Genomic DNA, 13,307 nt, shown 5'->3' on the forward strand with positions numbered 1-13,307 from the left:
TCATCACCTTCATCGCCATCAGTACTGCACAGCTACATAATTCATGAGCTTCATCATTCAAGTTGTAGTATACTTCACTGGTGAGTACCCACATAGAATTTTATATGTTGTTAAAATTACGTAGGCTTAAGAGTGTAGAAAGTGTTTAAGAGCATATGAAGTGTTTATAAGAGTGTGGGAAAGGTTAATAAGAGAGTAGGAACGGTTTATAGGAGTGTGGGAAGGGTTTATAAAGCCTTAAAAATATAAATAAATAATAAAATAAATATAACACCACTACTTCATAGATTTTCACCTACTGCAGGGGTCTCTGGAACATAACTCCCACAATAGATGAGGGATCACTGTAGTATGAAATTACATACAAAGCAGAGCTTCTCAAAATGGATTGGGGATACAGATTTTGAAAGCAATAACCTCTTTATTTTCTTTTGTCCTTGTTCTCTGAATTGGCTCCTGAACGTTCTCTGTATAACTGAGAAGGAATGTTTTGAAAATTTCATTTTAAAACAGTCTTAATAATAATGTTTCTCTACATAAATCCTTCATTTAAAAGATATTCCATGTTCTTTATAGTTTTTCTCGAAGTAAAATTTCAATCTCATTCACTGCCACTTGCACCTCATAGCAACGTTGACTATTCAACATTCTTTGATTACTTGTTCACCCTCACATCGCCATTCTTTTGCTTATTGGTTTCAGCTTCCTGAAATTCTCTCTTTATTCTCTGTTTCATTTAGTTGAATTCATTCTTAAAGACTTGGCTTAAGTGTTACCTTTTATATAACCTTTATAGATGATCACAATCAAAGTTATTTTACTGTCTCCTTTATACTCTATAGGTTTAGAGTTTTACTTGTATTAAGAATTGAATGACTACCTTATCCATACACTATGGATATGTGGTATATGGTATGTGGATGGTATATGGATAAGGTAGTCATTACAATTTATAAGGCATCTATATATGCTTAGCTCCTGTGGTTTAGGGAATGTGTCTTTTTTATTGTTACATTCTTAACACTGACCTAACCTTGAAGGTCTTGGGCTGTCGTTGTTTGCTGAACTGAAATAACTTGACCCAATTTCCATAAGCATTTGTGCTTTTAAAGACAGGTATTGCTCTTTATTTCCTTGCTTTTTTGACTTCTTTATGTCTGGGTCCTGACAGTTCCTGCTTCAAATTCCTCAGTATTAGGTATCTTGGTGGTATGATACAGGCTCTCTTCCTTATTTAAGCTGGAAGTTTTCATTATTTTTATTATTTTGCTTTTTTTCATCCATCTATGTACCCAGCTATCCTTTAATCATCAGTTTACTTATCTTAGAAAATGTACACTATCCATTTTCTTTAAGCAGCCTTCCCTGGCCATGGATAAAGATATATCATTTCTGCAAATACCTATATCTTTTAAATCTATTTAAAATGACTTGTATGTTTTAAAGTGACCAGAGGGGAGAGGGGAGAGAATTCCAGCGGAAAAGGAGAAGGATCTACAGGAACAAGTATAAAGGACACATGGACAAAAATTAGGGGGGACAGAAATGGGAGGGAGGTGAGGAGGGCTGGGTGGGTGGGCTGGGATGGGAGTAAAAGACAGAAAACTGTACTTGAACAACAATTAAAATAAAATAAAAAAATAAAGTCACATATATTTCCATTATTTTCCCCTAACTAGAACCTAAGTCATTTCAGAATAAAGACCCTAAATTTGTACCCTTGTTTCTGTCATAAAACATAGTTTACAGTTAGAATCTGTGACCTTCCTTTCCTATATTGTATCCTCTTTCCTCAAATGAGGTCCTAACATGTTTATGAGCTTATATTTACAGTAAATGAATCTCCAACATCACATGAGCTCTAGTAAATATCAACATATTTCTAACTACCCCACACTCCCCCACCCCTTCATTTACCTTCTATCTCAGAGGATTCGGATCTGTTTACTGGGGACTTCCACATAGCACATTCAGCACCACCACAGGCGGACAGCTCAAAGCAGATTCTCCCTGGACTGTCTAAGGGCAGGTGCTGTATTGAAGATTTCTGTAAACAGCTTCCTTAAAACTCTCAAATGTCACCTTAGAACTGTCCCAATTACATGTCATAAATATTATGCTAAAGGGTTTTTACAGTCAAATAGATTTCGCATGCACTACCCTAAACAAAGATAAAAATATTATTTTACTGTGTTACATCTTGGTGCCAACATTACGCTAGTACACACTAAATATACCAATGTAGTAAAACCATGCAACATTTTCTAAAGTTATTTGATTGTGAGAAGCTAGTTTTCAGAATTTATCTGGGAGTTGGATTGAGAAAAATGCTCTTTGGGAAACACTGCATCAATAATTCAATTCTTTATTATACCACAGATCTTAACAGTTGTATGTGTTCTCATAACCTTTCTATCCTTATTTGGCTAAGCACTGTTTAACTATTTTTCCTATGATAGTGTTTTAGAATATTATTTACAGAGAGAATACAATAATTATTCAGTTTTTCTGCCGTGGCTAATTGGATTGTTAAATTATTGATCAACAATAATTTTAGTGATGATATGTAAATTTTCAAGACTGATTTCAGATTTAGAAAAATCTTTATCATCTATGGTTCATACATAAGTTACAGGTTTTGGAAGAATTTTCTGCAGGCTGGCTCTCTCCTCTGTACCTTCCAAACTCTGTCTTTCCTTCATTAGCCACTTAATTCTAGTACCAGGTATTACAGGACATATTCCTATCAACACACAACCTTTGTTCTATGCCTTCATGTCATGGAGACATGGGGAATTTGGCACAGTTGGTAATAGCGGTAGCTCTGGAAAACATTCCTTTCTGTACAGAATGGCTGGCTATCAGTAACTTACCTGCAGGTAGAAGTCAGTGAGAACCACATCAAAACATTTCTTTAACACCAAACTAAGTGTGTCCTAAATTCACTTTTCCTTAGATAGATACAAAAAATGCCTGTGGGTACTTGGTAGCTGACAGAAGGGAAAGTATGACAGAGACCAAGTGGAAATTCAGTAGTCTTAACTGTCTACTGCTAAGACACACTTATTATGCAAAGTCCACAAGATCTCATAACTGAATCCATGTTTGCCTCTTCTGGCATATTGGAGGGGCCTGCACAGGAGAGCCCTGGAAGATTAAACTTCGTGATGAATCTTCTTCTGAGCAGAAAGCCTTGTCATTGCATAACCAAGAATCTTTGAGGGCATTGTTTGTAATGTGAGGCATGAGTCAGGTTTTTAACTGAAGACCTGTGTCCCTATTTTTAAATCAGAAATGTTGTCTAATGAGTCCTGACCACTGTGGCTCAGTTGGTTGGTTGTTGTCCTGCAGAGCGAAAGGCCATTGGTTCAGTTCTGGTCAGGGCCTATGCCTGGGTTGTGGGCCTGGTCCCCTGGGGGGGTGCATGGAAAAGGCAACCGATCAGTGTTTCTTTTCCTCTCCCTTTCTCTCCCTCCTCATCTCTCAAAAAATTAATAAATAAAATATTTTTAAAAGAAAAAGAATACTCTCTAATGATGTTTTACTGCAGAAAGACAATTTAAGATGGTAATTCTTTCCTGGAGCTTTAAATGCTTAGCATAACGTCACCATGTCCTATTTATATAGACCAACACTTATATGTGATTTCTAAATTTACAAAAACTATAAAACTGAGAGAGCAAAAATCTACAGCAATCAGCCTCCCCAATGTCATCTTTGCTCTCCAAAGAGTCATGCTAGAAAGAAAAGATTCATGAAATGAGGCTCATATGTTTCTAACAGACTTACTTTATTTGAATTTCAAAGGTGAATTGGGTTCTGAAAACTAAATAGATAAGTCATTTTTCTAGAGATTAAACAGTGATTCACAATAAGGCAAACTCTCAGATGTATTAAAATTTAACAGGTAGTGGAGCTGAGATGCAGTTCTGTTTTTCTTTTGGGGCAAGCCAGAGACTCTCTGTGATGATTTGTTGTGTGTGATTAATAATGCATATGTTTGTGCTTTTCTGCATTTTTGCAGAAACATACAAGGCCCATAAAAACCTTCCATTAGCCCAGCTCCCAGCCTCTGTCCCTGTAAGAACAGCCTTCTTCCCGTGTGTCAGAGTATACTTCATCTGCTTTGTAATTCTCCTTAGTGACCTCACTGGCTTTTCAGTTTGAAGCCTATTGGAATAATGCTCTGCTCCTTTATGTCTGAATGAGATATGTATTTCAACTATGCAGGCTGTCTTCTGATTAACCCGATGGCCTTATTCCTCACACCAAAGAATCATGGAGTAAGAGTAAGGAGCCAACATCTGCTTCACTCATCATCAGATAAGTGAAAGTATCCTGATATCTCAGTGTCCCAGTCAGGCTTTTCAGAAACAGGTAATCCCATGAGCACAATTTAAAAACAAGTACAAATTAAACGCCTTGGAGAAGCAAGGTTTTTTTCATGTTAATGTGTTTTGATGAGAAATTTGGTATCATAGTTACATGCCACCTCAACAAACAGTAGGCAGAAGCTTAACTGATTCCTTGACTAGAGGGATCATTACAAATGTTAATTATTCTACTTTCTAGTTTCATGGGAGTGCTCTGATAGCTGGATGTGCTTTTTACTGGAGGGTTAGGGTTATTAGATGTTTGCATTTTCCTGGTTATTTTTCTTCCTCTTAGCTAATGTTTTTACTTGTGTGGGTCCCCAAAAGACTGCAGAAAACTGTTTGGCATATGAGTAAACTTGATGTCATATGAAGTGTTTGCCTTAACTAAGTTTTTGCCTTGAAGATGGTGTCCCTGTTCCACAAAGAGATCAAGTTCGTGAATTCTGTTACAGGTCGGCCCAGTGCAAAAGAGCCCTTCGTAGATTGCCGGCACCTTCTGGGTGATTAGAATGGCCAGACATGCGAGGCACCGTTGGCTGGTGCTTGAGACATGCTGGAACTGTTTATGCAAATGAGACATAGTCCTTGTAGTTCCCTAACATTCTTGATTTTGTATGACTTTTTACTTTCCAAATATTCTTCCTTCTGTTGGGAATATGCTTGAGCTTCAAATGTGTTTCAAGGCAAGGCCACTCATCCATCAGGACTCGGCTTCAGTGCCCCGCCCCCACGCCCCTCCTGCGGCCTTCCCCGGCGCTGCCCTCTGCTCCCGGGAATGGTCTCCCTTGCAGAATATGTAACTACTCTATTTTTAAACTTACTATATAATATATGCCTTCTGTCTTTACTAAGGAGTGAGATCCTTGAAGGCAAAAATCATATTTTATTCATGTTTACATGCCTGCCTGTTGGCACACTGCCTGCCACATACAGGCCCTCAGTTTATACCCATGAAGTGAACAGTTCACTTGTTCACTTATTCGTGGAGCAAATGCTACTTCAGGTGTGTTGTTGGAAGCAAATAAACTACATTGGCACTTCCCTCAAACAGCTGGAGTATCAGCTTTAGGGTCTGTTATTACTAATTAGGCAAGTTGAGATCTGCTTTAATCACAGGTCTCCTTTGGCTGCTTACCTTAAAAACTAGCCTCATACCCATACAGCTGCCTGTGTCCATGGCAACTGAAATGCGTGAATATAGGTTTTGAAAGGGAGTCTTTCTAGAAAGTTGAGGCCTCTATGAAAACTGTAGTTTGCATCTGTGTGCTTCTCAGACAGGTATTGTCACAGGCTTGCACGGGTGACTATTTCAGCTAGGCCGTAGTGACTTCACACAACATTATTTCTCCAAAGCAGTTTTCCCTTAGGGCAAGGTGAGCTGTCGATAGATCTAGTGTGGGGAGGTCAAGGATCACATCAACTCCTGAGAAGGCTACCCACAATCAAAGTGTAGCCTTTAGCATTTCACTTATGGGTCAGGTGGCATCACAATCCCCTCGCCCCATCTTAGCAGAGGTAGCAACTCCATCTGAGCTTTCTATTATGTCTGTAGGTGGAGGCAACATTGTATGTCCCGTGTCCCTTAGTGGTGAAATTCTGTGCAGGAATGGCTCCTCTGTGGGGCTGTACAAACAAGAGATGGAAAATGTTTTGAATAGACATGTTAGGAATATTTTGTTAGATCTTCAGGTCTATATCATAGGTCAGGTAAATGTAACCCACCCACAACTAGAGGATCTCCTCTTAGAGGGAAACCAGGAACTATCTCTATAGTTTACATTGTTTACATTTTAGAATATTTATTATATCCCCGTGATGGTTAATATGTAATCATTTATCTTTTTCTCCAAAGAGTGTAGTGGCAAAATCCTTGCCATGTAAACAGGGTGTGGCTGTGTCTTAGGTGCAGTGGGGGAGCAGTGAGCTGAGGAGAACGGGTATGTTCTTTAGCCTTTCTTGCAGGGAGACAGTAACTGGCTTGAATAGGTGATCGCAGCTTTAAAGGTGTAGTTTGCCGAGCCCATGTGGGCTTCAGCCTTCAGGTTTTGCATCATGGAGGAAGGCCATGGGTCCCAAGAAACAGGTTAGGGTGGAGAGGGAGGCCGGGGTGCCTAGAAGATTCAGAACAGGGACACCACGTCTGTGTACAGACTAGAAGAAAATTAGTTTAATATTCTGACACTAGTCAGCTCTCAACTTGCATTGGTTTACTAGGGTGGCTACAATAAGGCAGCACAACTGAGTGGTTAGAACACCCAGGAATCAATCGTCTCACAGTTCTAGAGGCCGGAACTTCAAAGTCAAAGTGTCGGCCAGGCCATGATCCTCTGAAGATGCTAGGGAAGGGTATGTTCCAGGCCTCTCTTGTATCTTCTGGCAGTTCCTTAGCTTGTGGCAGCAAAGCTCTAGTATTCCCAGAGAGTTTTCCTTGTGTGTACGTCTGTGTCTTCTCATGACATTTTTTTATCCATATACCAGTTCTATTGGCTTTGGGGGTCTACTTTATTCCAGTATGACCGCATGTTAACTCAGCAAATTACATCTACAACTCTTTCAAACTAAGGTCAGATTCTGAGATCCTGGTGGTTAGCACTTCAACATATGAATTCTGAGAGCCTTCAGTGCAACACTAGGATGCACTTTAAAGCCATATTTCCTGGTGTACTTGCTCAGGAATTTTTCTGCAGTAGATACCTAAGAATAAATAGGTGGGCTCATCATGAAGAATACAAAATGAACTTGGGAGCTGGTTTAAAGCCCAGATAAAATGATAAGATCAAATTTGTGACAGGCCTGAGTGTTCATTTCCTGATACCAAGCAGCGTCTGTGGACGTGGGTGTCGGAGCGACGCCCTGTCTCTGCTGAGGGAGGGCGCCAGAGAAGGGGGTGGGGAAACCAGCCCCCAGAGAGGAGTCCCACCGTGTGTTCAGGCTGGGTGACTCACAAGGTTACATTGGACGGAATCGATGACGAATGCTCTGGTTTGTGTTTCCTTCCTTTTTACCCTCCTTCTTCGGCTGGCTTTCTTAATGGTTTTCATTCTCAGGTTTCTCCAATTATGGCAGCGAGTTTTAGAAAATTATTATCACAAATGCGGAGTACACTTATTTTTAAGGGAACGAAGAAGCAAAACAAATGCTTAGTCAGTGACTCTTCTGAGTAAAATGTATCCTTGGTGATCTTCGCATCATCCATTAACAGGAGGTGATATTTTATTTCACACTTTACAAACAAGAACATTAAAACTCAGAAAAATCACATCATTTCTCTCAAAGCAGATTTTAATTTTGTTATTTCCACCCCAAGTCTTAACAGTTACATCACACTGATGATTTAACATGTTTATGTTCCCAAGCTTGGCTGGCTAAGTGCAAGGTACAAGCCATGCTAAGATATCATAGGAAGAAACTACACAAAAAAGAATCAAACCTTTACTGAGGACCTACTGTGTTATGGGTGCCTTTCATCTGTAATTTCTTTGGATGTTTCTAAAAATCCTATTCTTCAACGTTGTTAACCAATCTCAGAATGAGGAGATTGAGATTTAGAGCAATACAATGCCTTGCTTCACGTCATGTTGCAGGTAGAGATGTGGCTTGAATACAACTCTCTTACGTGACATCCCACGTTCGTTCCTTCGTTCCGTTTTCCTCTGGTTTATAATGTATGAGAACACAAGCGTATTGATATTACCACTTTTGTATCCTGCACCGAGTAAATGTGAAATAAATACCTGTTGCAAGTTTTAATAGAGCCAGTTTGCATATTTGATCAGAGCAGTTTAAGACGGGAGGGTTTCAGGATTCCAGAAGACAGCTTCTTAGGTGTGGTTTACAGTTGATGGTAACATTCGATTTATGCTCCCCACAATCCACTGTGGGTCCTGCTTCAGACAAGGATCTCTAGCTCTCCAGAGTCAGATCCTTTGACTTCAGTGTGAAAAGCATGCTGTTGTGTCGCACTTTTCTATCTCTCGTCATAGAAGAAAGAGTGCCTTGTCACACAGGGTAGCGTCAGGGACCAACGGGTGCAAGCAGAAGAGTGTCAGTCTGGGGAACTTTGACCTGCTCCTATTTGAACCAGGGTAATAACTGAATTCTGTCCTTCATGAATTTTATATTTCACAAGCTGTATTCTCATGTAATAACTTTACATAAATGTATATAACAACCTTACTATAACCCGCCTACAATTTTTTTTAAAAGAACTCCTTCTCACTCACTGTCCCCCAGCTTAATCACTTGTCTCCACACCTTCTTTTGTTATTTTTAAGATTTCATTTATTTATTTTTAGAGAGGGAAGGGAGGGATAAAGAGGGAGAGAGAGAGAGAGAGAGAGAGAAACATCAGTGTGCAGTTGCTGGGAGCCATGGCCTGCAACCCAGGCATGCGCCCTGACTGGGAATCGAACCTGTGACACTTTGGTTCACAGCCCGCGCTCAGTCCACTGAGCTACGCCAGCCAGGCATCTCCACACCTTCTTAAATAGGGGCCCCCACCCCCAGGCCATGGGCCAGGACAGGTTAGGAACCAGGCTCCACAGCAGAAGGTGAGAGGATGTCCAGCAAAGCTTTGCTAGCTTTACCGCCTGGGCTCCTGTCCACCCTCTGCCCCTCAACCTGGGCTGTGGGAAAATTATCTTCCATGAAACCGGTCCCTGGTGCCAGAAAGGCTGGGATCGCTGTCCTTAAGAAAGAAAAGCTGTCCTCTGGGTTGGGGGAGGTGAGAGGAAGAAAGCTTCTAGAGGGCTTAGAGAGCGTCTGCCCCTTTATTCTTAACTAAGGTAACCTGGTAGCTCAGGCCCCTAACTTTTGCTTTTACTTATTTCTCCTCTAAACTCTATTTTAAATAGGTAAGCCAAACAACAAGAGAGCACCCAGTGAATAGTAAGCCTCTTTTTAAAAAACAAAATCCATTTTTCTCAGATATCTAATCCTTCTTGACCAAGAAAATCTCTTAGCAGTGCTTTTTCAGTAAGCAGTCTCCAGAGACACTCCGCAGAGGATAAGGATTTTGTGACGGTCCTCACTGAGCTGAGGCCTAAACAGCAGGCCAAGAAGAGAGGGGACAGCATTCCACATATAAACTGATACGTGCAAACATTGAAATATGGGATAGTATCGTTGTTCAATAGCAAATTTAATGCTTCAGTGTCCCTCTGGGCACAGTGTCCCATCCGGTCTCTACTTAGAGTAGTTTTACCTGTCCTTGAACTTCATATAAATAGAATCATTCAGTAACTCTTCTGCTTATCACTTGGTTCACTCAACATTTTGCCTGAGAGTTCTTCGTGTTGTGTGGCAACAGTTTACTTACTTCGATGTTATGTAAAGTTCTAGTGTAGGCATGTAACAAAATGTTTTCACCCATTTTCTTAGTATTGAACATGTTTCTGTATGTTAAAGTTTGCTGTACACTTCCCTGCATTGACGAGTTCACATTCATGTCTCTCACAGATCTTACATAGTTTCTGAGGGCCAGCTTCTTGATAGGAGTGAACAGAGAAGCATCTGATGCTGGGGAACTGGAAGGCAAGGCCCAATTCCCTAGCTGATTCCTTTGGCCTCAAAGGCTATGAGAACAAGGTGGCATTGTTTAAACCAACTGCTCATATTGTTACTCTTTATCTAGTCATATTGCTTGTCACTAACCATATAATTTCCGATAGCCAATAATCAAATAATTTTGCTATCTTTAAGAATTTCATTGCAGTGATCCAAGAAGCTTCTATTCCAACCAAATTTGTGGATAAAAGGCTGTCTTTTCCATGATTCTGTTTCAATCACAGAGCCCAGCATTTGCATCTGTCTTCTTCCTGGGGGACTGTTTCCTGATGTCTGCATGGACTGTAGAGTTTTGGGAGCTACAGTTTTTCTGTCTCAGTGAAAGAGCCTTGATTGAAGATTAGGAGTTATTATATAATAGCAATGACCAAATGACTCTCCTTCATTTAGACTCACAACTTCTACCAAATACATTCTGCAAAGCATTTGTGCTAAGCATTGTTCCGAGGAAAAGCGTGGCTGTATTGTCAGGTCGAGTCTTACAGCTTTGGCTCTCTGATGGTGGCGACAGAGGCAGCCATCCCAGGGCTGTCCCTGAGAAAGATGAGTCTGCAGAGGTCTCTGCTCAAAACGTTGCCCGAGTTGTCCCCTCTTGGCAAAAGCCAACAGCCTTTTAAGTAAATCCATCTATTCTCTGAAATGCTTTTCAGCCTCCTCAACAAATCAAATTCCCTCCCCACTTCCGATAACAGCAGTTGCATAAATAAAAGCAAACCCAGCTAGCTTTCCATCATGATAAAATATCTGGAGACATAAAATCCAAGGAGTTTATGCATACGAAATTGCTACAATATTGAAGTACAGAGCGAGCTGATGTGTCATAAGAATTCAAAGATCATCTGGATGGTTCAAGGAGAGATCACAGAATTTAAATTGGGTATCCACGGAATTCAATTAAGTCCAACAAATATTGATTCAGTATTTGGTTCCATAGGGACATGCTGGCAGGAAGGGAGGATCCGATAGGCAGGGCAGAGTGAGAGGTGAGTGAGACATAAACCCTGCCCTCAGGAAACACGAGGAAGCGGCCAGGCGCGGGCTCGGACTGCGTGGGTTTGAAGCCTGACTGTACCACTTAGAACTGAGAGAAGTCGGGCAGAGTGTATCTCCAAGGCTCTGTTTCATCATTCTGTGAGCCTGGATTTATGCCACTGTCTACCTTATAGTGTTATTTTGAAAATGAAATCTAATAATCCATCTACAGCATTTCATTTGGCACCTTCACGGAGTACTTATAAATGACAGCTAGGAAGTGTCCGGGGGGAGGCACAAAGCCAGTACGAAAAGTTGTACCCCACTGAAGAGTTTAGACAAGACTGCCAGACGAGCAACATTTGGAAAAGAGGGGCAGTATATCAACAGAGGGAAACCGAGGAGAAATGCACTTAACAAATGTGTATAGTAGTTGCCCTAGGAGTTATATTGTCTCTAATGTAATTGTCTATGTCTAGCTCATCAACCTGTTCCCAGTTCTTAGCACCAGAAAAGGACTGCTTTGTGAATGAAAGAATGAAGACATTTACAAGCGAATGAATAAAAGGCATCGCATAAGCTGGGTCAGGCAAAAGGTGTGCTTAGGGTACTGTGTGTAGGCAATCATGTCGGTAAACACCTTGCAGGTAAGGCTGAAATGTCAGGTTAATTACGCAGGGCGTTGAGTACTGGGCAGAGTCACTTCTGCAGGCAGTGAAGTCATTGTGCTTTAATTTCTTTTCCTTTAAATTTTGAGGGAAATGTAAAAGGCCAAGCTGTACTGCAGGGGCAGCTGAAGTATTACAAGCTCATCTTTCATTTTACTGCCATCAGTTATGTGCAAATTAGACATTCTCTTCTGCCCATAAATTGTGTGATCGAAGTTTGTGTTGCAAATGATACCAATGGCATTTGAAGCTTCTGTTGGAACTAAAAATGAGGTTGATAGAGCCTTTGAGATTTATTTTCTAGAGGAGGCAGAGTCTGCAGTGACCAAACCTGAAATGATTCTTAGATCTAAATATTGTATGGCTGCACTGGTCCCAGGCTCCCAGATGTCAGCATTCTTTATAACCTCTGGTGCTCTCTATTCAAACATGCCGTGGATTTCTTGTTAGGTTGGTCAGCCCAAGGAAATGTGATGGTCATTCCTCTGTCTTTGTTTTGTCAGCCTTCAACTTTTCATATTTATGAAGGCTTTTACGAGCCGTTGGAATGTAGCATATCATTTAGTCCACAGACCAGCACCGCTCAGTGGATTTTATCATCATGACAAGGAGCACCCAGAGCTCCCCCATGTGTTGTTTGATGCCCAGTCCCACCCAGACTCTTGCTTCCTAACCTCTGAGGAGTGTCAGTGTTTCCTTTGGAACTTTCCAGAATTCTTCCTGCAGTTATTGCTGATGTATGCAATGCTTCATCTTTGGCCCACAGCATGCTTTTCTGCTTTTATGAGACCTCTTCAATGGATGCTTTATACAACTATTTTTACCTTGATTTCTTTTTATTTTAAAATCCAGTTATCATTCCTTATATTATCTAGTAAAACAACAGAGAAAGCAAGCTAGTAATGAATTTGGTTTCTTTTTAGAAGGGCTCTTGATCTAATAGTAGTGGATGAACCAGCCAAAACTTAGGAGTGAGATTCCAATGCAGACCTCAAAAGACATTTATCTAGATTTTATGTGAAAGGATTAGGAGAAAGAAGGTAGGAGCATGTTTGATACCCCGTCAACAAGTGTGTTTCTGCCTGAAGCTCAAAGTGGGCAGTGTGGTATACGGTCAAAGTGTGTGGACTTCAGAGTCAAACACGCCTGGGGGAACTGGTTCGGCTACTCTGAAGCTATACAAACCTGATCTGGACCTTGACCTTAGATGCTGAGATTCAGTGTCCTCATTTGTAAAATGAGTTCAGTAACAGTTCACTGAACTGTTATTGATATGATATTCACTTATTTTAATTATTCATATATCGGTAGTTATTTTTTGAATATATATTATGAGACAAATGTTATGCTAATTGCTGTGGACAGAACCATGGACAAAAAGGAAAATAGATAGTTTTTAATTTAATGATAACAGATAGACAGATATTGTATAGATAATTACACAGTCCTCTCAGTAAAATTGTGATAAAGGCTATTGAGGAATAGTACAAGGTGATTTTGGGGGGATCTAGTACAGTTAGAAGGACCAAGAAGCCCTAAAGTTGGGACAAAAAGTGTGAACAGAATGAGTTGCTTTGTAGAGGTATTGCAATGATCATAGATTATGCTGTCAAAGTGCCTAGCACAGTATCTGGGACATAATAATAATAATCAATCGTCATAATGAAAACCATAACATTGGACTTGGTGATTGCCTATTTCTGCTATGTTGAGACACTCCAAGGAA

The sequence above is a fragment of the Phyllostomus hastatus genome, unplaced genomic scaffold (assembly GCF_019186645.2).
Source record: "Phyllostomus hastatus isolate PE091 unplaced genomic scaffold, TTU_PhHast_1.1 phas_contig_402, whole genome shotgun sequence".
NCBI lineage: Eukaryota > Metazoa > Chordata > Mammalia > Chiroptera > Phyllostomidae > Phyllostomus > Phyllostomus hastatus.